General features: G+C 51.5%; 2 long non-coding RNA genes across 2 annotated transcripts; both read right to left on the reverse strand.

The window, feature by feature from the left end:
* Positions 1–3,585: 3,585 nt before the first annotated feature.
* LOC310891348 lies at positions 3,586–5,347 on the reverse strand. The gene is made up of 2 exons (XR_014577537.1): positions 4,009–5,347; positions 3,586–3,894 (listed from the first exon to the last, which is right to left on the reverse strand). It is a non-coding gene; the product is annotated as an uncharacterized lncRNA (long non-coding RNA).
* A 4,333-nt stretch (positions 5,348–9,680) lies between these two features.
* Positions 9,681–12,047, reverse strand: LOC310891350. The gene is made up of 2 exons (XR_014577538.1): positions 10,103–12,047; positions 9,681–9,988 (listed from the first exon to the last, which is right to left on the reverse strand). It is a non-coding gene; the product is annotated as an uncharacterized lncRNA (long non-coding RNA).
* Between the last annotated feature and the right edge of the window lie 12,182 nt (positions 12,048–24,229).

A 24,229-nucleotide genomic window follows, 5' to 3' on the forward strand; every position in this document is an offset into this window, starting at 1 on the left:
ACTACAAAAAAGGCAAAACCCTGGATACAGACCCCAAATCACAAACACGCTACCAAAATGCTACAGAAAAGCCCCAGACGCAGGCCCCAAGCACTACAGCTAGGCCCCAGAAGCTCTAGACACATCCCAAAGCCAAAATGCAATCCCCAAACACTACAGAAAAGCCCCCAAACACCAGACACAGGCTGCAGAAGTCTACAAGCAGGCCCCAGCCACACCCGGATGCAGACCCCAACTGTCCACAAGCAGCTCCCAACCCCCCCCCCCCATGAACTGGACCCCCCACCACCACCACCCAGATGCAGGCCCCAGGCCTCAGCCCCAGCCCCCACACCCCAGACTCAGGCCCCAAAGGTGTACAACCAGCTCCCAACTGCCCCCCTCAAAGGGAGGCCCCATAGCCTGCCAGAGGGCCCTAGAGTGTACAAGCAGCTCCCAACCCCCCCCGGCACAGGCCCCAACCCCCCCCAGACACAGGCCCCAAAGGTGTACAAGCAACTCCCCATCCTCCCCAGAGGCACGCCCCAAAGGTGTACAAACAGCCCCAACCCCCCAAGACCCAGACCCCTACAGCGTAGAAGCAGCTCCCAACCCCACCCCCCCAAGGCACATGCCCCAACCCCTCCCCCAAGGCAGGCCCTAACAGTGTACAAGCAGCTCCCACCCCCCCCAGATGCAGGCCCAAAGGTGTACAAGCAGGCCCCTACAGTATACAAGCAGCTCACAACCACCCCCCCAAAGGCAGGCCCCAACCCCTCCAGATGCAAGCCCGAAAGGTTAAAACCAGCTCCAACCCCCCCCCCCCCGCCCCACCCCGCGCAGACGCAGGCCCCAAAGGTGTACAAGCAGTTCCCAACCCCTCCAAGGCAGGCCCCAAAAGTGTACAGGCAGGCCCCTACAGTGTAGAAACGCTCCAACCCCCCCCCTTCCACCTCGAGGGAGGCCCTCCCCCCCCAGTATACACGAAGCTCCCAACCCCCTCTCAGAGGAATGCCTAAAAAAGTATACAAGCAGCTCCTAACACCCCCCCCCCCCCCCCCAAAAGAGGCAGTCCCCAAAGGTGTACAAGCAGGCCCTCAAATCCCTTAGGTATACAAGCAGGCCCTTCAAATCCCTTAGCCCCTGCGCCAGCTTTATTGGCGAGCAGCGAGGCTGGGGGGGGGAGGGGGGCAAGACAGCCTTAAATAAAATACAAATATAAAAAGTGTTATAAATGGCTGAGTCCCAAATAGGATTACAATCAAAGTTTACAATTTATTAAACGAAAAGAGGCAAGCAAGCAGCGCTGGGTGCGCCGGGAGTCTCTGCTCCCCCAGGACGCACACCTGTTACGTAAGGCGGCTGGTTTTGATGCTCCCAGGCTAATACATATTCATTACTACTTCGAGAAGAGGCAGGGTTATTAGAATTGGTTTCCGGAATCCGAAACCCCTCCCAGGGGCGCCTGCGTATCAGTCTCTGGTGGTCTCTCGGGGCTTGCTCGGGCTGAATGCTGGTTGTCTTCCTCCCAGGCTTTTGTCCTTCAATTGTCCTTCAGCTCCCCCTTCCTCCTCGTTTGGGAGCCTCTGCGCCGGATTTCAGAAACTCTAGCAACATCCCCTGCAGTAGTCAGCACTTTTCCCTAAAAACCCCTTTGTTCTCTTATCACCTAGACCCGGGCCTCGATGTTAACCCTTCAAATCCCTTAGTGACACGAATTGCTGGACCATTCCTTACAAAAGGAAGGATAAAATATGTAGAGGAGCAATGGCACACGCGAAAGCCCAGCGCCGCGGGCAGAGGCAGCGAAGGTTGACGGCAGAACAGTGCTCGGTTTGAACACGGAGAGGGAAAGCGAGGGGAAGGTGGCCGAAGCCGGCCGCAGTCTCTGAGCTCTCCTCCTCCTGATTGTTTTCTCTCAAAGCCATTTCTGTCTGTGTGCGGGCACCCGGAGCCGGCAGAAGTCCCCGTGAAGTCCTTCGGCAGGACAGAGGGCTGCGTGGGCTCCAGTGAGAGAGGGAGTTAGGAGAATCTTATCAAGTAGAGATAGAGCGCTGACGGCATTAAACTAGGATGCTACTAATTGTCTTTGCTAACTATGGTGCATTGTGCCAATTAACTAAAGCAAGAAGCCTTGGGCCCCCTTACCCAGGTCAGTCTCCTAATAAGAGAGCGAGCCTATCTTAAGAAACTGGGAGAAACTGGTCCTGCAGGTGGACAAGAGCCAAGGAGCAACTGAGTCTGTGCAAAGACAAGAGGTCAACTAGCGGTGACGAGGAAGAGTCATCAATCTTCATGCCCACGACCTCCCGTGCTGCCCAGCGCTGAATAAACATACCTACTTTACAATCTCACTGATTGTGGAGTCCGTTTTCCGCAAGTCACCAGCAGCAGTTTCTTCCGCAGAGGTTTTCCCAGAGCCGCTTCAAAGCTTCCCTCGCGGAGCTGGGGCGTCGCAGGGGGTCATCAAAGCACGCACGCGCGCACACACACACACACACACACAGGCGTTGTTGTCCAAACAGAAAGTATTTACAACAAATTCGACAAGCGGTTTTCCTCTGCCAGCAGCAAATGCCTGAGGGCCCCTACAGCTTCACAAATCATAGCACAAAGAGCCTAAAGTTCCTCTAAAATTTAGGGAAATAATTCAAAATAGATCTGCTAGGGGAAAACGATCACTGGCGGCAGGGTACACAATACACGCGAGCCTCAGCTCTCCTCCGCAGGGTCAGTGCCCACGCCCAAGTGCGACGCTGATGGCACCCGAACATTTGCTGTAGCAGGCAGCAGAGCCAGCAGCTCAGGGGAGCAATTTTAAAAACCAGGAGGCACTTAAACCAACCCTTAATTGACCCAGTTACTGCAGGAGAGTCCCGACTACTCGCCCTGGAGTCCTACTGTCACCAGCAAAAAGCACCAACCAAAGCTTGGGGGAACTTTGGTACAGCACAAGAGAAGGGAGTGGGGGTAGCGTAGCCGTATCGCAGAGCTGCTGCTTTTCACACCATTTTATCATCCCTGATAATTGAAAGTAAGGCCGGGTGGGCTGACCCCACCACCACCACTCCTGGCAGCATGTTTGGTCCACAACGCTAGAATAATTATTCTGCTCCCTCCCGCCCCTACAGCTTCATCATCTGAAAAGATTACAGTCAAAACAATGGCATACACAAATAAAAGTCAAGAGTTGACATAGTAACTCCGGGATTTGGGTATCAACTGTCCGAGAAATCAGAACACCCAGGCTTCACAATGTGCCCAACATCGAGCTGTGCCAAGGCGGGGGGGAAGGAAGAAGCTTTCCGTTTAAGCCTTCAGAGCATCGCTCCATCACTACGTCAATTCACAGCCACCGCAGCGTGCCGATGGACATCTTTCTGTGCCAAAAGAAACAAGTGCTTTGTCCTCTTGATATCAAAGGTAGCCACCTATAGTTACGGAACCATGCACAAGACCTTAACTCTGACCAGCAGGGAAACTTAGGACAACTGAGTGCAGATCCTGCCAATTTCTACCAGTTCCAACTGTGCTTTAAGTCTCATTGCAAAGACTCAGTTCGAAAAAGGATCACCTCGGGGTATCCAACAAGAAGAAGAGTTGTATTTTTTTTTTGTTTGTTTTTTTTTTAATATACCATAGGACTATGCAGTTCAATCATCAATCATCTTGGAAAGCTCAAGGAGGAGGTCATCCTCATCCTTCCCTGGGTCCAAGTCGAGCTCGGCTTCCAGTATGCCGTCTGAGAGTTCCCAAAGTAGCATCTCTAAATCCTCGTCTACAGATACGGGCGCGTTGCCTGTGGAACTCAGCCGGCGTGTCCTTGCTTCTTCTAGCTGGGAAGAAGCTGAAGTCGAGCTTGAGAACTCCATTGGCTCCACGGATTCTGCCTGGCTTCCAAGATGTGCTTCAGGTCTTGGCAGAGCAAGGAAGAGAACAATCAGTATATGCCATTTCTTAACGGGAAATCCCTTTTCTGCAAACCGGCTCTTAAAACCGTAGCCAACCCCTCCTGCACTTCAATCTTACCCAGGGATTGTTATTCAATTAACCCAGGGCTACATTTAGAGCCCAATATATTAGCAGGTACATTTTTCAGTTTGGGGGTTTCTCTGTGAAGCCAGAGCACCCGGAGTCTAGCAAAGATGGGAAACCAACATGGCCTCCCGGAAGCCCAGTGTCCGAGAACTACATCTCCCGGCATGCTCTGGGAAAACAATATGGACTCCCGGAAACCCGGTGGCCAAGAACTACATTTCCCAGCACTCCCCAGAAAATTGAGCCTCGCAGCGTGCCGTAGGACGCCATTTTTTGCTCTGTTACATTACCGGTTTCGTGTTTATGGAGGGTTTTCCCGCCGTTTTGGGGGGTTTCCCCTCAATTTCGGGTTTTCAGCTCTCCATTTCAGAGTTCTTCCCCGCAATTTTGGGGTTCCTTCCCCTAATTTGGTGCTTCGCCCCCCCCCCACTTTTGGGGTTCCCCCTCCATTTTGGGGATTCCCCCCAGTTCCAAGCCCCCCACAATTTTGGAGGCCCCCACCATCCTTTCTTGGCCTGCCACCCTAATATTAAGGTTCTTTCCCCCAATGTTGGGGTTCTCACCACATGTTTGAGGTTCCTTCCCTTAATTTGGGGCTTAGCTCCCCGGGATCTGGGGCTTTAACCCCAATTTTGGGGGTCCCCCCCAAGTTTGGGGATTCCTCCCCAGGTCTGGGGGGGGTCCACATTCAATTCTGGAATTTCACACTTCCATTTAAGTCTTCTTCCCCCCAATTTGGGGGTTCGCCCACCCAATTTTGGGGGTTCCTCCCCTAATTTGGGGGGGACACAACCGATTGTAGAGTCCCCCACCCTCCTTTTTTGGGTTCCCCCCTAATATTAAAAGTTCTTCCGCCCAATTTTGGGGGACCCCACAATTTTGACGTTTCTTCCCCTAAATTGGGGCTTCGACCCTTCAATTTTGGGGGGGGCTCCCCCCTTAGTTTGGCCTTCCACCCTAATATTGGGCCTTAGCCCTAAGAACCCTGACCCCTAACACTACGGCTCCCACGGATCTAACCCTAACCCCTACCCCAAAAAACCCTAGAAACCCTAACCCTAAAAACCCTTACAGTCCTAACCCGATAAAATTTACCACACTAGACCTACGCCTAAAAGCCCTAACCCTAAAAATTAAGACCCTCTAAACCCTAACCCAAAACGTAAAGATTCTCAAAGCCCTAACGCTGGAGACCCTAACCTTAAAAAAAAAAAATAAGACCTTAAAACCCTAACCCTAAATACCTGACCATAACTAAAACCCTAAGACCCTACCCCTAAAAACCCTATCAACACTAAAACCACAAAATACTTTAAAACCTTAACACACTAACCCCCAAACCCTAACCCTTATAACTCCAACCCTAACAACCTTAAAATCCTAACCCTAAACCCTGGAAACCCTAACCCTGAAACCCAACCCTAGTGCCTTAGCCCTGAAACCTTAACACCCTAACACCTTATTAGAAACACTCTGTAACCAATACCATAGGCTCAGGCAAGTATCTCAGTGAGGTAGCATTTTTATTCACGATTGCAATGGCAGGCGTCCCACAAGCCACCTACTAGTTCCATAACACAGTTTATATAATTTTTTTTTTCCTCTCGGTGACCAGGACCCTCCCCAGTTTCCCCATTGACTGGGTAATCCATGTTCACAATCTATCCAGTGCTTCACAGAAAATACACAGCTGCTGGCCTGTTACTAGTCAATTTTATTTTTTTCTTGACTGTTTTCCTCTTTGAGGTGGTAATGTTTCTTACACCGTGATTTCCACCCAATTGCTCTAAGGATTCTGGTTGTCTGCATTTTACAAGGTTGTCTGTTAAGCTTTCTTATCGCTGCAAGCATATATCAATACCACCTTCCTTCCCTCTAAACGATGTAACTCTGTGCAAAAACATTTTTATTCCCACAACCTTGATCCCCTTACCCTAAAATCCTTATTCTCTTTAACCCTAACAACTCTAACCACAACCCTAACCCTTCATATCAACCCCCCGACGCTAATGACACTGACTAATGATCCAAACCCCAAACCCCAGGCAACCAACAAAGAAACAGACACAAAGCTGAAAACTACAAAAAAGGCAAAACCCTGGATACAGACCCCAAATCACAAACACGCTACCAAAATGCTACAGAAAAGCCCCAGACGCAGGCCCCAAGCACTACAGCTAGGCCCCAGAAGCTCTAGACACATCCCAAAGCCAAAATGCAATCCCCAAACACTACAGAAAAGCCCCCAAACACCAGACACAGGCTGCAGAAGTCTACAAGCAGGCCCCAGCCACACCCGGATGCAGACCCCAACTGTCCACAAGCAGCTCCCAACCCCCCCCCCCCATGAACTGGACCCCCCACCACCACCACCCAGATGCAGGCCCCAGGCCTCAGCCCCAGCCCCCACACCCCAGACTCAGGCCCCAAAGGTGTACAACCAGCTCCCAACTGCCCCCCTCAAAGGGAGGCCCCAAAGCCTGCCAGAGGGCCCTAGAGTGTACAAGCAGCTCCCAACCCCCCCCGGCACAGGCCCCAACCCCCCCCAGACACAGGCCCCAAAGGTGTACAAGCAACTCCCCATCCTCCCCAGAGGCACGCCCCAAAGGTGTACAAACAGCCCCAACCCCCCAAGACCCAGACCCCTACAGCGTAGAAGCAGCTCCCAACCCCACCCCCCCAAGGCACATGCCCCAACCCCTCCCCCAAGGCAGGCCCTAACAGTGTACAAGCAGCTCCCACCCCCCCCAGATGCAGGCCCAAAGGTGTACAAGCAGGCCCCTACAGTATACAAGCAGCTCACAACCACCCCCCCAAAGGCAGGCCCCAACCCCTCCAGATGCAAGCCCGAAAGGTTAAAACCAGCTCCAACCCCCCCCCCCCCCCGCCCCACCCCGCGCAGACGCAGGCCCCAAAGGTGTACAAGCAGTTCCCAACCCCTCCAAGGCAGGCCCCAAAAGTGTACAGGCAGGCCCCTACAGTGTAGAAACGCTCCAACCCCCCCCCTTCCACCTCGAGGGAGGCCCTCCCCCCCCAGTATACACGAAGCTCCCAACCCCCTCTCAGAGGAATGCCTAAAAAAGTATACAAGCAGCTCCTAACACCCCCCCCCCCCCCAAAAGAGGCAGTCCCCAAAGGTGTACAAGCAGGCCCTCAAATCCCTTAGGTATACAAGCAGGCCCTTCAAATCCCTTAGCCCCTGCGCCAGCTTTATTGGCGAGCAGCGAGGCTGGGGGGGGGAGGGGGGCAAGACAGCCTTAAATAAAATACAAATATAAAAAGTGTTATAAATGGCTGAGTCCCAAATAGGATTACAATCAAAGTTTACAATTTATTAAACGAAAAGAGGCAAGCAAGCAGCGCTGGGTGCGCCGGGAGTCTCTGCTCCCCCAGGACGCACACCTGTTACGTAAGGCGGCTGGTTTTGATGCTCCCAGGCTAATACATATTCATTACTACTTCGAGAAGAGGCAGGGTTATTAGAATTGGTTTCCGGAATCCGAAACCCCTCCCAGGGGCGCCTGCGTATCAGTCTCTGTTGGTCTCTCGGGGCTTGCTCAGGCTGAATGCTGGTTGTCTTCCTCCCAGGCTTTTGTCCTTCAATTGTCCTTCAGCTCCCCCTTCCTCCTCGTTTGGGAGCCTCTGCGCCGGATTTCAGAAACTCTAGCAACATCCCCTGCAGTAGTCAGCACTTTTCCCTAAAAACCCCTTTGTTCTCTTATCACCTAGACCCGGGCCTCAATGTTAACCCTTCAAATCCCTTAGTGACACGAATTGCTGGACCATTCCTTACAAAAGGAAGGATAAAATATGTAGAGGAGCAATGGCACACGCGAAAGCCCAGCGCCGTGGGCAGAGGCAGCGAAGGTTGACGGCAGAACAGTGCTCGGTTTGAACACGGAGAGGGAAAGCGAGGGGAAGGTGGCCGAAGCCGGCCGCAGTCTCTGAGCTCTCCTCCTCCTGATTGTTTTCTCTCAAAGCCATTTCTGTCTGTGTGCGGGCACCCGGAGCCGGCAGAAGTCCCCGTGAAGTCCTTCGGCAGGACAGAGGGCTGCGTGGGCTCCAGTGAGAGAGGGAGTTAGGAGAATCTTATCAAGTAGAGATAGAGCGCTGACGGCATTAAACTAGGATGCTACTAATTGTCTTTGCTAACTATGGTGCATTGTGCCAATTAACTAAAGCAAGAAGCCTTGGGCCCCCTTACCCAGGTCAGTCTCCTAATAAGAGAGCGAGCCTATCTTAAGAAACTGGGAGAAACTGGTCCTGCAGGTGGACAAGAGCCAAGGAGCAACTGAGTCTGTGCAAAGACAAGAGGTCAACTAGAGGTGACGAGGAAGAGTCATCAATCTTCATGCCCACGACCTCCCGTGCTGCCCAGCGCTGAATAAACATACCTACTTTACAATCTCACTGATTGTGGAGTCCGTTTTCCGCAAGTCACCAGCAGCAGTTTCTTCCGCAGAGGTTTTCCCAGAGCCGCTTCAAAGCTTCCCTCGCGGAGCTGGGGCGTCGCAGGGGGTCATCAAAGCACGCACGCGCACACACACACACACACACACACAGGCGTTGTTGTCCAAACAGAAAGTATTTACAACAAATTCGACAAGCGGTTTTCCTCTGCCAGCAGCAAATGCCTGAGGGCCCCTACAGCTTCACAAATCATAGCACAAAGAGCCTAAAGTTCCTCTAAAATTTAGGGAAATAATTCAAAATAGATCTGCTAGGGGAAAACGATCACTGGCGGCAGGGTACACAATACACGCGAGCCTCAGCTCTCCTCCGCAGGGTCAGTGCCCACGCCCAAGTGCGACGCTGATGGCACCCGAACATTTGCTGTAGCAGGCAGCAGAGCCAGCAGCTCAGGGGAGCAATTTTAAAAACCAGGAGGCACTTAAACCAACCCTTAATTGACCCAGTTACTGCAGGAGAGTCCCGACTACTCGCCCTGGAGTCCTACTGTCACCAGCAAAAAGCACCAACCAAAGCTTGGGGGAACTTTGGTACAGCACAAGAGAAGGGAGTGGGGGTAGCGTAGCCGTATCGCAGAGCTGCTGCTTTTCACACCATTTTATCATCCCTGATAATTGAAAGTAAGGCCGGGTGGGCTGACCCCACCACCACCACTCCTGGCAGCATGTTTGGTCCACAACGCTAGAATAATTATTCTGCTCCCTCCCGCCCCTACAGCTTCATCATCTGAAAAGATTACAGTCAAAACAATGGCATACACAAATAAAAGTCAAGAGTTGACATAGTAACTCCGGGATTTGGGTATCAACTGTCCGAGAAATCAGAACACCCAGGCTTCACAATGTGCCCAACATCGAGCTGTGCCAAGGCGGGGGGGAAGGAAGAAGCTTTCCGTTTAAGCCTTCAGAGCATCGCTCCATCACTACGTCAATTCACAGCCACCGCAGCGTGCCGATGGACATCTTTCTGTGCCAAAAGAAACAAGTGCTTTGTCCTCTTGATATCAAAGGTAGCCACCTATAGTTACGGAACCATGCACAAGACCTTAACTCTGACCAGCAGGGAAACTTAGGACAACTGAGTGCAGATCCTGCCAATTTCTACCAGTTCCAACTGTGCTTTAAGTCTCATTGCAAAGACTCAGTTCGAAAAAGGATCACCTCGGGGTATCCAACAAGAAGAAGAGTTGTATTTTTTTTTTGTTTGTTTTTTTTTTAATATACCATAGGACTATGCAGTTCAATCATCAATCATCTTGGAAAGCTCAAGGAGGAGGTCATCCTCATCCTTCCCTGGGTCCAAGTCGAGCTCGGCTTCCAGTATGCCGTCTGAGAGTTCCCAAAGTAGCATCTCTAAATCCTCGTCTACAGATACGGGCGCGTTGCCTGTGGAACTCAGCCGGCGTGTCCTTGCTTCTTCTAGCTGGGAAGAAGCTGAAGTCGAGCTTGAGAACTCCATTGGCTCCACGGATTCTGCCTGGCTTCCAAGATGTGCTTCAGGTCTTGGCAGAGCAAGGAAGAGAACAATCAGTATATGCCATTTCTTAACGGGAAATCCCTTTTCTGCAAACCGGCTCTTAAAACCGTAGCCAACCCCTCCTGCACTTCAATCTTACCCAGGGATTGTTATTCAATTAACCCAGGGCTACATTTAGAGCCCAATATATTAGCAGGTACATTTTTCAGTTTGGGGGTTTCTCTGTGAAGCCAGAGCACCCGGAGTCTAGCAAAGATGGGAAACCAACATGGCCTCCCGGAAGCCCAGTGTCCGAGAACTACATCTCCCGGCATGCTCTGGGAAAACAATATGGACTCCCGGAAACCCGGTGGCCAAGAACTACATTTCCCAGCACTCCCCAGAAAATTGAGCCTCGCAGCGTGCCGTAGGACGCCATTTTTTGCTCTGTTACATTACCGGTTTCGTGTTTATGGAGGGTTTTCCCGCCGTTTTGGGGGGTTTCCCCTCAATTTCGGGTTTTCAGCTCTCCATTTCAGAGTTCTTCCCCGCAATTTTGGGGTTCCTTCCCCTAATTTGGTGCTTCGCCCCCCCCCCACTTTTGGGGTTCCCCCTCCATTTTGGGGATTCCCCCCAGTTCCAAGCCCCCCACAATTTTGGAGGCCCCCACCATCCTTTCTTGGCCTGCCACCCTAATATTAAGGTTCTTTCCCCCAATGTTGGGGTTCTCACCACATGTTTGAGGTTCCTTCCCTTAATTTGGGGCTTAGCTCCCCGGGATCTGGGGCTTTAACCCCAATTTTGGGGGTCCCCCCCAAGTTTGGGGATTCCTCCCCAGGTCTGGGGGGGGTCCACATTCAATTCTGGAATTTCACACTTCCATTTAAGTCTTCTTCCCCCCAATTTGGGGGTTCGCCCACCCAATTTTGGGGGTTCCTCCCCTAATTTGGGGGGGACACAACCGATTGTAGAGTCCCCCACCCTCCTTTTTTGGGTTCCCCCCTAATATTAAAAGTTCTTCCGCCCAATTTTGGGGGACCCCACAATTTTGACGTTCCTTCCCCTAACTTGGGGCTTCAACCCTTCAATTTTGGGGGGGGCTCCCACCCTCTTATTTTGGCCTTCCGCCCTAATATTAGGCCTAACCCCTAAGAACCTTGACCCCTAACGCTATGGCAACCACGGATCTAAGCCTAACCCCTACCCCAACAAACCCTAGAAACCCTAACCCTAAAAACCCTTACAGCCCTAACCCGATAAAATTTACCACACTAAACCCCTGAAGACTGTTCTGGGGGGTCCACATTCAATTCTGGAATTTCACACTTCCATTTAAGTGTTCTGCCCCCCCAATATGGGGGTTCGCCCACCCAATTTTGGGGGTTCCTCCCCTAATTGGGGGGGACACAACCAATTTTGGGGGGGACACAACCAATTTGGGGGGGGACACAACCAATTTGGGGGGTCCCCCCAATTTTAGAGTCCCCCACCCTCCTTTTTTGGGTTTCCCCCAATATTAAGAGCTCTTCCGCCCAAATTTGGGGGACCCCACAATTTTGACGTTTCTTCCCCTAAATTGGGGCTTCGACCCTTCAATTTTGGGGGGGGCTCCCCCCTTAGTTTGGCCTTCCACCCTAATATTGGGCCTTAGCCCTAAGAACCCTGACCCCTAACACTACGGCTCCCACGGATCTAACCCTAACCCCTACCCCAAAAAACCCTAGAAACCCTAACCCTAAAAACCCTTACAGTCCTAACCCGATAAAATTTACCACACTAGACCTACGCCTAAAAGCCCTAACCCTAAAAATTAAGACCCTCTAAACCCTAACCCAAAACGTAAAGATTCTCAAAGCCCTAACGCTGGAGACCCTAACCTTAAAAAAAAAAAATAAGACCTTAAAACCCTAACCCTAAATACCTGACCATAACTAAAACCCTAAGACCCTACCCCTAAAAACCCTATCAACACTAAAACCACAAAATACTTTAAAACCTTAACACACTAACCCCCAAACCCTAACCCTTATAACTGCAACCCTAACAACCTTAAAATCCTAACCCTAAACCCTGGAAACCCTAACCCTGAAACCCAACCCTAGTGCCTTAGCCCTGAAACCTTAACACCCTAACACCTTATTAGAAACACTCTGTAACCAATACCATAGGCTCAGGCAAGTATCTCAGTGAGGTAGCATTTTTATTCACGATTGCAATGGCAGGCGTCCCACAAGCCACCTACTAGTTCCATAACACAGTTTATATAATTTTTTTTTTCCTCTCGGTGACCAGGACCCTCCCCAGTTTCCCCATTGACTGGGTAATCCATGTTCACAATCTATCCAGTGCTTCACAGAAAATACACAGCTGCTGGCCTGTTACTAGTCAATTTTATTTTTTTCTTGACTGTTTTCCTCTTTGAGGTGGTAATGTTTCTTACACCGTGATTTCCACCCAATTGCTCTAAGGATTCTGGTTGTCTGCATTTTACAAGGTTGTCTGTTAAGCTTTCTTATCGCTGCAAGCATATATCAATACCACCTTCCTTCCCTCTAAACGATGTAACTCTGTGCAAAAACATTTTTATTCCCACAACCTTGATCCCCTTACCCTAAAATCCTTATTCTCTTTAACCCTAACAACTCTAACCACAACCCTAACCCTTCATATCAACCCCCCGACGCTAATGACACTGACTAATGATCCAAACCCCAAACCCCAGGCAACCAACAAAGAAACAGACACAAAGCTGAAAACTACAAAAAAGGCAAAACCCTGGATACAGACCCCAAATCACAAACACGCTACCAAAATGCTACAGAAAAGCCCCAGACGCAGGCCCCAAGCACTACAGCTAGGCCCCAGAAGCTCTAGACACATCCCAAAGCCAAAATGCAATCCCCAAACACTACAGAAAAGCCCCCAAACACCAGACACAGGCTGCAGAAGTCTACAAGCAGGCCCCAGCCACACCCGGATGCAGACCCCAACTGTCCACAAGCAGCTCCCAACCCCCCCCCCCCATGAACTGGACCCCCCACCACCACCACCCAGATGCAGGCCCCAGGCCTCAGCCCCAGCCCCCACACCCCAGACTCAGGCCCCAAAGGTGTACAACCAGCTCCCAACTGCCCCCCTCAAAGGGAGGCCCCAAAGCCTGCCAGAGGGCCCTAGAGTGTACAAGCAGCTCCCAACCCCCCCCGGCACAGGCCCCAACCCCCCCCAGACACAGGCCCCAAAGGTGTACAAGCAACTCCCCATCCTCCCCAGAGGCACGCCCCAAAGGTGTACAAACAGCCCCAACCCCCCAAGACCCAGACCCCTACAGCGTAGAAGCAGCTCCCAACCCCACCCCCCCAAGGCACATGCCCCAACCCCTCCCCCAAGGCAGGCCCTAACAGTGTACAAGCAGCTCCCACCCCCCCCAGATGCAGGCCCAAAGGTGTACAAGCAGGCCCCTACAGTATACAAGCAGCTCACAACCACCCCCCCAAAGGCAGGCCCCAACCCCTCCAGATGCAAGCCCGAAAGGTTAAAACCAGCTCCAACCCCTCCCCCCCGCCCCACCCCGCGCAGACGCAGGCCCCAAAGGTGTACAAGCAGTTCCCAACCCCTCCAAGGCAGGCCCCAAAAGTGTACAGGCAGGCCCCTACAGTGTAGAAACGCTCCAACCCCCCCCCTTCCACCTCGAGGGAGGCCCTCCCCCCCCAGTATACACGAAGCTCCCAACCCCCTCTCAGAGGAATGCCTAAAAAAGTATACAAGCAGCTCCTAACACCCCCCCCCCCCCCCCCAAAAGAGGCAGTCCCCAAAGGTGTACAAGCAGGCCCTCAAATCCCTTAGGTATACAAGCAGGCCCTTCAAATCCCTTAGCCCCTGCGCCAGCTTTATTGGCAAGCAGCGAGGCTGGGGGGGGGAGGGGGGCAAGACAGCCTTAAATAAAATACAAATATAAAAAGTGTTATAAATGGCTGAGTCCCAAATAGGATTACAATCAAAGTTTACAATTTATTAAACGAAAAGAGGCAAGCAAGCAGCGCTGGGTGCGCCGGGAGTCTCTGCTCCCCCAGGACGCACACCTGTTACGTAAGGCGGCTGGTTTTGATGCTCCCAGGCTAATACATATTCATTACTACTTCGAGAAGAGGCAGGGTTATTAGAATTGGTTTCCGGAATCCGAAACCCCTCCCAGGGGCGCCTGCGTATCAGTCTCTGGTGGTCTCTCGGGGCTTGCTCGGGCTGAATGCTGGTTGTCTTCCTCCCAGGCTTTTGTCCTTCAATTGTCCTTCAGCTCCCCCTTCCTCCTGGTTTGGGAGACCCTGCGCCGGATTTCAGAAACTCTAGCAACATCCCCTGCAGTAGTCAGCACTTTTCCCTAAAAACCCCTTTGTTCTCTTATCACCTAGACCCGGGCCTCAATGTTAACCCTTCAAATCCCTTAGTGACACGAATTGCTGGACCATTCCTTACAAAAGGAAGGATAAAATATGTAGAGGAGCAATGGCACACGCGAAAGCCCAGCGCCGCGGGCAGAGGCAGCGAAGGTTGACGGCAGAACAGTGCTCGGTTTGAACACGGAGAGGGAAAGCGAGGGGAAGGTGGCCGAAGCCGGCCGCAGTCTCTGAGCTCTCCTCCTCCTGATTGTTTTCTCTCAAAGCCATTTCTGTCTGTGTGCGGGCACCCGGAGCCGGCAGAAGTCCCCGTGAAGTCCTTCGGCAGGACAGAGGGCTGCGTGGGCTCCAGTGAGAGAGGGAGTTAGGAGAATCTTATCAAGTAGAGATAGAGCGCTGACGGCATTAAACTAGGATGCTACTAATTGTCTTTGCTAACTATGGTGCATTGTGCCAATTAACTAAAGCAAGAAGCCTTGGGCCCCCTTACCCAGGTCAGTCTCCTAATAAGAGAGCGAGCCTATCTTAAGAAACTGGGAGAAACTGGTCCTGCAGGTGGACAAGAGCCAAGGAGCAACTGAGTCTGTGCAAAGACAAGAGGTCAACTAGCGGTGACGAGGAAGAGTCATCAATCTTCATGCCCACGACCTCCCGTGCTGCCCAGCGCTGAATAAACATACCTACTTTACAATCTCACTGATTGTGGAGTCCGTTTTCCGCAAGTCACCAGCAGCAGTTTCTTCCGCAGAGGTTTTCCCAGAGCCGCTTCAAAGCTTCCCTCGCGGAGCTGGGGCGTCGCAGGGGGTCATCAAAGCACGCACGCGCACACACACACACACACACACACAGGCGTTGTTGTCCAAACAGAAAGTATTTACAACAAATTCGACAAGCGGTTTTCCTCTGCCAGCAGCAAATGCCTGAGGGCCCCTACAGCTTCACAAATCATAGCACAAAGAGCCTAAAGTTCCTCTAAAATTTAGGGAAATAATTCAAAATAGATCTGCTAGGGGAAAACGATCACTGGCGGCAGGGTACACAATACACGCGAGCCTCAGCTCTCCTCCGCAGGGTCAGTGCCCACGCCCAAGTGCGACGCTGATGGCACCCGAACATTTGCTGTAGCAGGCAGCAGAGCCAGCAGCTCAGGGGAGCAATTTTAAAAACCAGGAGGCACTTAAACCAACCCTTAATTGACCCAGTTACTGCAGGAGAGTCCCGACTACTCGCCCTGGAGTCCTACTGTCACCAGCAAAAAGCACCAACCAAAGCTTGGGGGAACTTTGGTACAGCACAAGAGAAGGGAGTGGGGGTAGCGTAGCCGTATCGCAGAGCTGCTGCTTTTCACACCATTTTATCATCCCTGATAATTGAAAGTAAGGCCGGGTGGGCTGACCCCACCACCACCACTCCTGGCAGCATGTTTGGTCCACAACGCTAGAATAATTATTCTGCTCCCTCCCGCCCCTACAGCTTCATCATCTGAAAAGATTACAGTCAAAACAATGGCATACACAAATAAAAGTCAAGAGTTGACATAGTAACTCCGGGATTTGGGTATCAACTGTCCGAGAAATCAGAACACCCAGGCTTCACAATGTGCCCAACATCGAGCTGTGCCAAGGCGGGGGGAAAGGAAGAAGCTTTCCGTTTAAGCCTTCAGAGCATCGCTCCATCACTACGTCAATTCACAGCCACCGCAGCGTGCCGATGGACATCTTTCTGTGCCAAAAGAAACAAGTGCTTTGTCCTCTTGATATCAAAGGTAGCCACCTATAGTTACGGAACCATGCACAAGACCTTAACTCTGACCAGCAGGAAAACTTAGGACAACTGAGTGCAGATCCTGCCAATTTCTACCAGTTCCAACTGTGCTTTAAGTCTCATTGCAAAGCCTCAGTTCGAAAAAGGATCACCTCGGGGTATCCAACAAGAAGAAGAGTTGTATTTTTTTTTTGTTTGTTTGTTTTTTTTAATATACCATAGGACTATGCAGTTCAATCATCAATCATCTTGGAAAGCTCAAGGAGGAGGTCATCCTCATCCTTCCCTGGGTCCAAGTCGAGCTCGGCTTCCAGTATGCCGTCTGAGAGTTCCCAAAGTAGCATCTCTAAATCCTCGTCTACAGATACGGGCGCGTTGCCTGTGGAACTCAGCCGGCGTGTCCTTGCTTCTTCTAGCTGGGAAGAAGCTGAAGTCGAGCTTGATAACTCCATTGGCTGCACGGATTCTGCCTGGCTTCCAAGATGTGCTTCAGGTCTTGGCAGAGCAAGGAAGAGAACAATCAGTATATGCCATTTCTTAACGGGAAATCCCTTTTCTGCAAACCGGCTCTTAAAACCGTAGCCAACCCCTCCTGCACTTCAATCTTACCCAGGGATTGTTATTCAATTAACCCAGAGCTACATTTAGAGCCCAATATATTAGCAGGTACATTTTTCAGTTTGGGGGTTTCTCTGTGAAGCCAGAGCACCCGGAGTCTAGCAAAGATGGGAAACCAACATGGCCTCCCGGAAGCCCAGTGTCCGAGAACTACATCTCCCGGCATGCTCTGGGAAAACAATATGGACTCCCGGAAACCCGGTGGCCAAGAACTACATTTCCCAGCACTCCCCAGAAAATTGAGCCTCGCAGCGTGCCGTAGGACGCCATTTTTTGCTCTGTTACATTACCGGTTTCGTGTTTATGGAGGGTTTTCCCGCCGTTTTGGGGGGTTTCCCCTCAATTTCGGGTTTTCAGCTCTCCATTTCAGAGTTCTTCCCCGCAATTTTGGGGTTCCTTCCCCTAATTTGGTGCTTCGCCCCCCCCCCCACTTTTGGGGTTCCCCCTCCATTTTGGGGATTCCCCCCAGTTCCAAGCCCCCCACAATTTTGGAGGCCCCCACCATCCTTTCTTGGCCTGCCACCCTAATATTAAGGTTCTTTCCCCCAATGTTGGGGTTCTCACCACATGTTTGAGGTTCCTTCCCTTAATTTGGGGCTTAGCTCCCCGGGATCTGGGGCTTTAACCCCAATTTTGGGGGTCCCCCCCAAGTTTGGGGATTCCTCCCCAGGTCTGGGGGGGGTCCACATTCAATTCTGGAATTTCACACTTCCATTTAAGTCTTCTTCCCCCCAATTTGGGGGTTCGCCCACCCAATTTTGGGGGTTCCTCCCCTAATTTGGGGGGGACACAACCGATTGTAGAGTCCCCCACCCTCCTTTTTTGGGTTCCCCCCTAATATTAAAAGTTCTTCCGCCCAATTTTGGGGGACCCCACAATTTTGACGTTCCTTCCCCTAACTTGGGGCTTCAACCCTTCAATTTTGGGGGGGGCTCCCACCCTCTTATTTTGGCCTTCCGCCCTAATATTAGGCCTAACCCCTAAGAACCTTGACCCCTAACGCTATGGCAACCACGGATCTAAGCCTAACCCCTACCCCAACAAACCCTAGAAACCCTAACCCTAAAAACCCTTACAGCCCTAACCCGATAAAATTTACCACACTAAACCCCTGAAGACTGTTCTGGGGGGTCCACATTCAATTCTGGAATTTCACACTTCCATTTAAGTGTTCTGCCCCCCCAATATGGGGGTTCGCCCACCCAATTTTGGGGGTTCCTCCCCTAATTGGGGGGGACACAACCAATTTTGGGGGGGACACAACCAATTTGGGGGGGGACACAACCAATTTGGGGGGTCCCCCCAATTTTAGAGTCCCCCACCCTCCTTTTTTGGGTTTCCCCCAATATTAAGAGCTCTTCCGCCCAATTTTGGGGGACCCCACAATTTTGACGTTTCTTCCCCTAAATTGGGGCTTCGACCCTTCAATTTTGGGGGGGGCTCCCCCCTTAGTTTGGCCTTCCACCCTAATATTGGGCCTTAGCCCTAAGAACCCTGACCCCTAACACTACGGCTCCCACGGATCTAACCCTAACCCCTACCCCAAAAAACCCTAGAAACCCTAACCCTAAAAACCCTTACAGTCCTAACCCGATAAAATTTACCACACTAGACCTACGCCTAAAAGCCCTAACCCTAAAAATTAAGACCCTCTAAACCCTAACCCAAAACGTAAAGATTCTCAAAGCCCTAACGCTGGAGACCCTAACCTTAAAAAAAAAAAATAAGACCTTAAAACCCTAACCCTAAATACCTGACCATAACTAAAACCCTAAGACCCTACCCCTAAAAACCCTATCAACACTAAAACCACAAAATACTTTAAAACCTTAACACACTAACCCCCAAACCCTAACCCTTATAACTCCAACCCTAACAACCTTAAAATCCTAACCCTAAACCCTGGAAACCCTAACCCTGAAACCCAACCCTAGTGCCTTAGCCCTGAAACCTTAACACCCTAACACCTTATTAGAAACACTCTGTAACCAATACCATAGGCTCAGGCAAGTATCTCAGTGAGGTAGCATTTTTATTCACGATTGCAATGGCAGGCGTCCCACAAGCCACCTACTAGTTCCATAACACAGTTTATATAATTTTTTTTTCCTTCTCGGTGACCAGGACCCTCCCCAGTTTCCCCATTGACTGGGTAATCCATGTTCACAATCTATCCAGTGCTTCACAGAAAATACACAGCTGCTGGCCTGTTACTAGTCAATTTTATTTTTTTCTTGACTGTTTTCCTCTTTGAGGTGGTAATGTTTCTTACACCGTGATTTCCACCCAATTGCTCTAAGGATTCTGGTTGTCTGCATTTTACAAGGTTGTCTGTTAAGCTTTCTTATCACTGCAAGCATATATCAATACCACCTTCCTTCCCTCTAAACGATGTAACTCTGTGCAAAAACATTTTTATTCCCACAACCTTGATCCCCTTACCCTAAAATCCTTATTCTCTTTAACCCTAACAACTCTAACCACAACCCTAACCCTTCATATCAACCCCCCGACGCTAATGACACTGACTAATGATCCAAACCCCAAACCCCAGGCAACCAACAAAGAAACAGACACAAAGCTGAAAACTACAAAAAAGGCAAAACCCTGGATACAGACCCCAAATCACAAACACGCTACCAAAATGCTACAGAAAAGCCCCAGACGCAGGCCCCAAGCACTACAGCTAGGCCCCAGAAGCTCTAGACACATCCCAAAGCCAAAATGCAATCCCCAAACACTACAGAAAAGCCCCCAAACACCAGACACAGGCTGCAGAAGTCTACAAGCAGGCCCCAGCCACACCCGGATGCAGACCCCAACTGTCCACAAGCAGCTCCCAACCCCCCCCCCCCATGAACTGGACCCCCCACCACCACCACCCAGATGCAGGCCCCAGGCCTCAGCCCCAGCCCCCACACCCCAGACTCAGGCCCCAAAGGTGTACAACCAGCTCCCAACTGCCCCCCTCAAAGGGAGGCCCCAAAGCCTGCCAGAGGGCCCTAGAGTGTACAAGCAGCTCCCAACCCCCCCCGGCACAGGCCCCAACCCCCCCCAGACACAGGCCCCAAAGGTGTACAAGCAACTCCCCATCCTCCCCAGAGGCACGCCCCAAAGGTGTACAAACAGCCCCAACCCCCCAAGACCCAGACCCCTACAGCGTAGAAGCAGCTCCCAACCCCACCCCCCCAAGGCACATGCCCCAACCCCTCCCCCAAGGCAGGCCCTAACAGTGTACAAGCAGCTCCCACCCCCCCCAGATGCAGGCCCAAAGGTGTACAAGCAGGCCCCTACAGTATACAAGCAGCTCACAACCACCCCCCCAAAGGCAGGCCCCAACCCCTCCAGATGCAAGCCCGAAAGGTTAAAACCAGCTCCAACCCCCCCCCCCCGCCCCACCCCGCGCAGACGCAGGCCCCAAAGGTGTACAAGCAGTTCCCAACCCCTCCAAGGCAGGCCCCAAAAGTGTACAGGCAGGCCCCTACAGTGTAGAAACGCTCCAACCCCCCCCCTTCCACCTCGAGGGAGGCCCTCCCCCCCCAGTATACACGAAGCTCCCAACCCCCTCTCAGAGGAATGCCTAAAAAAGTATACAAGCAGCTCCTAACACCCCCCCCCCCCCCAAAAGAGGCAGTCCCCAAAGGTGTACAAGCAGGCCCTCAAATCCCTTAGGTATACAAGCAGGCCCTTCAAATCCCTTAGCCCCTGCGCCAGCTTTATTGGCGAGCAGCGAGGCTGGGGGGGGGAGGGGGGCAAGACAGCCTTAAATAAAATACAAATATAAAAAGTGTTATAAATGGCTGAGTCCCAAATAGGATTACAATCAAAGTTTACAATTTATTAAACGAAAAGAGGCAAGCAAGCAGCGCTGGGTGCGCCGGGAGTCTCTGCTCCCCCAGGACGCACACCTGTTACGTAAGGCGGCTGGTTTTGATGCTCCCAGGCTAATACATATTCATTACTACTTCAAGAAGAGGCAGGGTTATTAGAATTGGTTTCCGGAATCCGAAACCCCTCCCAGGGGCGCCTGCGTATCAGTCTCTGGTGGTCTCTCGGGGCTTGCTCGGGCTGAATGCTGGTTGTCTTCCTCCCAGGCTTTTGTCCTTCAATTGTCCTTCAGCTCCCCCTTCCTCCTCGTTTGGGAGCCTCTGCGCCGGATTTCAGAAACTCTAGCAACATCCCCTGCAGTAGTCAGCACTTTTCCCTAAAAACCCCTTTGTTCTCTTATCACCTAGACCCGGGCCTCGATGTTAACCCTTCAAATCCCTTAGTGACACGAATTGCTGGACCATTCCTTACAAAAGGAAGGATAAAATATGTAGAGGAGCAATGGCACACGCGAAAGCCCAGCGCCGCGGGCAGAGGCAGCGAAGGTTGACGGCAGAACAGTGCTCGGTTTGAACACGGAGAGGGAAAGCGAGGGGAAGGTGGCCGAAGCCGGCCGCAGTCTCTGAGCTCTCCTCCTCCTGATTGTTTTCTCTCAAAGCCATTTCTGTCTGTGTGCGGGCACCCGGAGCCGGCAGAAGTCCCCGTGAAGTCCTTCGGCAGGACAGAGGGCTGCGTGGGCTCCAGTGAGAGAGGGAGTTAGGAGAATCTTATCAAGTAGAGATAGAGCGCTGACGGCATTAAACTAGGATGCTACTAATTGTCTTTGCTAACTATGGTGCATTGTGCCAATTAACTAAAGCAAGAAGCCTTGGGCCCCCTTACCCAGGTCAGTCTCCTAATAAGAGAGCGAGCCTATCTTAAGAAACTGGGAGAAACTGGTCCTGCAGGTGGACAAGAGCCAAGGAGCAACTGAGTCTGTGCAAAGACAAGAGGTCAACTAGCGGTGACGAGGAAGAGTCATCAATCTTCATGCCCACGACCTCCCGTGCTGCCCAGCGCTGAATAAACATACCTACTTTACAATCTCACTGATTGTGGAGTCCGTTTTCCGCAAGTCGCCAGCAGCAGTTTCTTCCGCAGAGGTTTTCCCAGAGCCGCTTCAAAGCTTCCCTCGCGGAGCTGGGGCGTCGCAGGGGGTCGTCAAAGCACGCACGCGCGCACACACACACACACACACAGGCGTTGTTGTCCAAACAGAAAGTATTTACAACAAATTCGACAAGCGGTTTTCCTCTGCCAGCAGCAAATGCCTGAGGGCCCCTACAGCTTCACAAATCATAGCACAAAGAGCCTAAAGTTCCTCTAAAATTTAGGGAAATAATTCAAAATAGATCTGCTAGGGGAAAACGATCACTGGCGGCAGGGTACACAATACACGCGAGCCTCAGCTCTCCTCCGCAGGGTCAGTGCCCACGCCCAAGTGCGACGCTGATGGCACCCGAACATTTGCTGTAGCAGGCAGCAGAGCCAGCAGCTCAGGGGAGCAATTTTAAAAACCAGGAGGCACTTAAACCAACCCTTAATTGACCCAGTTACTGCAGGAGAGTCCCGACTACTCGCCCTGGAGTCCTACTGTCACCAGCAAAAAGCACCAACCAAAGCTTGGGGGAACTTTGGTACAGCACAAGAGAAGGGAGTGGGGGTAGCGTAGCCGTATCGCAGAGCTGCTGCTTTTCACACCATTTTATCATCCCTGATAATTGAAAGTAAGGCCGGGTGGGCTGACCCCACCACCACCACTCCTGGCAGCATGTTTGGTCCACAACGCTAGAATAATTATTCTGCTCCCTCCCGCCCCTACAGCTTCATCATCTGAAAAGATTACAGTCAAAACAATGGCATACACAAATAAAAGTCAAGAGTTGACATAGTAACTCCGGGATTTGGGTATCAACTGTCCGAGAAATCAGAACACCCAGGCTTCACAATGTGCCCAACATCGAGCTGTGCCAAGGCGGGGGGGAAGGAAGAAGCTTTCCGTTTAAGCCTTCAGAGCATCGCTCCATCACTACGTCAATTCACAGCCACCGCAGCGTGCCGATGGACATCTTTCTGTGCCAAAAGAAACAAGTGCTTTGTCCTCTTGATATCAAAGGTAGCCACCTATAGTTACGGAACCATGCACAAGACCTTAACTCTGACCAGCAGGGAAACTTAGGACAACTGAGTGCAGATCCTGCCAATTTCTACCAGTTCCAACTGTGCTTTAAGTCTCATTGCAAAGCCTCAGTTCGAAAAAGGATCACCTCGGGGTATCCAACAAGAAGAAGAGTTGTTTTTTTTTTTTGTTTGTTTGTTTTTAATATACCATAGGACTATGCAGTTCAATCATCAATCATCTTGGAAAGCTCAAGGAGGAGGTCATCCTCATCCTTCCCTGGGTCCAAGTCGAGCTCGGCTTCCAGTATGCCGTCTGAGAGTTCCCAAAGTAGCATCTCTAAATCCTCGTCTACAGATACGGGCGCGTTGCCTGTGGAACTCAGCCGGCGTGTCCTTGCTTCTTCTAGCTGGGAAGAAGCTGAAGTCGAGCTTGATAACTCCATTGGCTGCACGGATTCTGCCTGGCTTCCAAGATGTGCTTCAGGTCTTGGCAGAGCAAGGAAGAGAACAATCAGTATATGCCATTTCTTAACGGGAAATCCCTTTTCTGCAAACCGGCTCTTAAAACCGTAGCCAACCCCTCCTGCACTTCAATCTTACCCAGGGATTGTTATTCAATTAACCCAGGGCTACATTTAGAGCCCAATATATTAGCAGGTACATTTTTCAGTTTGGGGGTTTCTCTGTGAAGCCAGAGCACCCGGAGTCTAGCAAAGATGGGAAACCAACATGGCCTCCCGGAAGCCCAGTGTCCGAGAACTACATCTCCCGGCATGCTCTGGGAAAACAATATGGACTCCTGGAAACCCGGTGGCCAAGAACTACATTTCCCAGCACTCCCCAGAAAATTGAGCCTCGCAGCGTGCCGTAGGACGCCATTTTTTGCTCTGTTACATTACCGGTTTCGTGTTTATGGAGGGTTTTCCCGCCGTTTTGGGGGGTTTCCCCTCAATTTCGGGTTTTCAGCTCTCCATTTCAGAGTTCTTCCCCGCAATTTTGGGGTTCCTTCCCCTAATTTGGTGCTTCGCCCCCCCCCCCACTTTTGGGGTTCCCCCTCCATTTTGGGGATTCCCCCCAGTTCCAAGCCCCCCACAATTTTGGAGGCCCCCACCATCCTTTCTTGGCCTGCCACCCTAATATTAAGGTTCTTTCCCCCAATGTTGGGGTTCTCACCACATGTTTGAGGTTCCTTCCCTTAATTTGGGGCTTAGCTCCCCGGGATCTGGGGCTTTAACCCCAATTTTGGGGGTCCCCCCCAAGTTTGGGGATTCCTCCCCAGGTCTGGGGGGGGTCCACATTCAATTCTGGAATTTCACACTTCCATTTAAGTCTTCTTCCCCCCAATTTGGGGGTTCGCCCACCCAATTTTGGGGGTTCCTCCCCTAATTTGGGGGGGACACAACCGATTGTAGAGTCCCCCACCCTCCTTTTTTGGGTTCCCCCCTAATATTAAAAGTTCTTCCGCCCAATTTTGGGGGACCCCACAATTTTGACGTTCCTTCCCCTAACTTGGGGCTTCAACCCTT

This window comes from Anser anser, assembly GCF_964211835.1.
Source record: "Anser anser genome assembly, contig: HAP1_SCAFFOLD_134, whole genome shotgun sequence".
NCBI lineage: Eukaryota > Metazoa > Chordata > Aves > Anseriformes > Anatidae > Anser > Anser anser.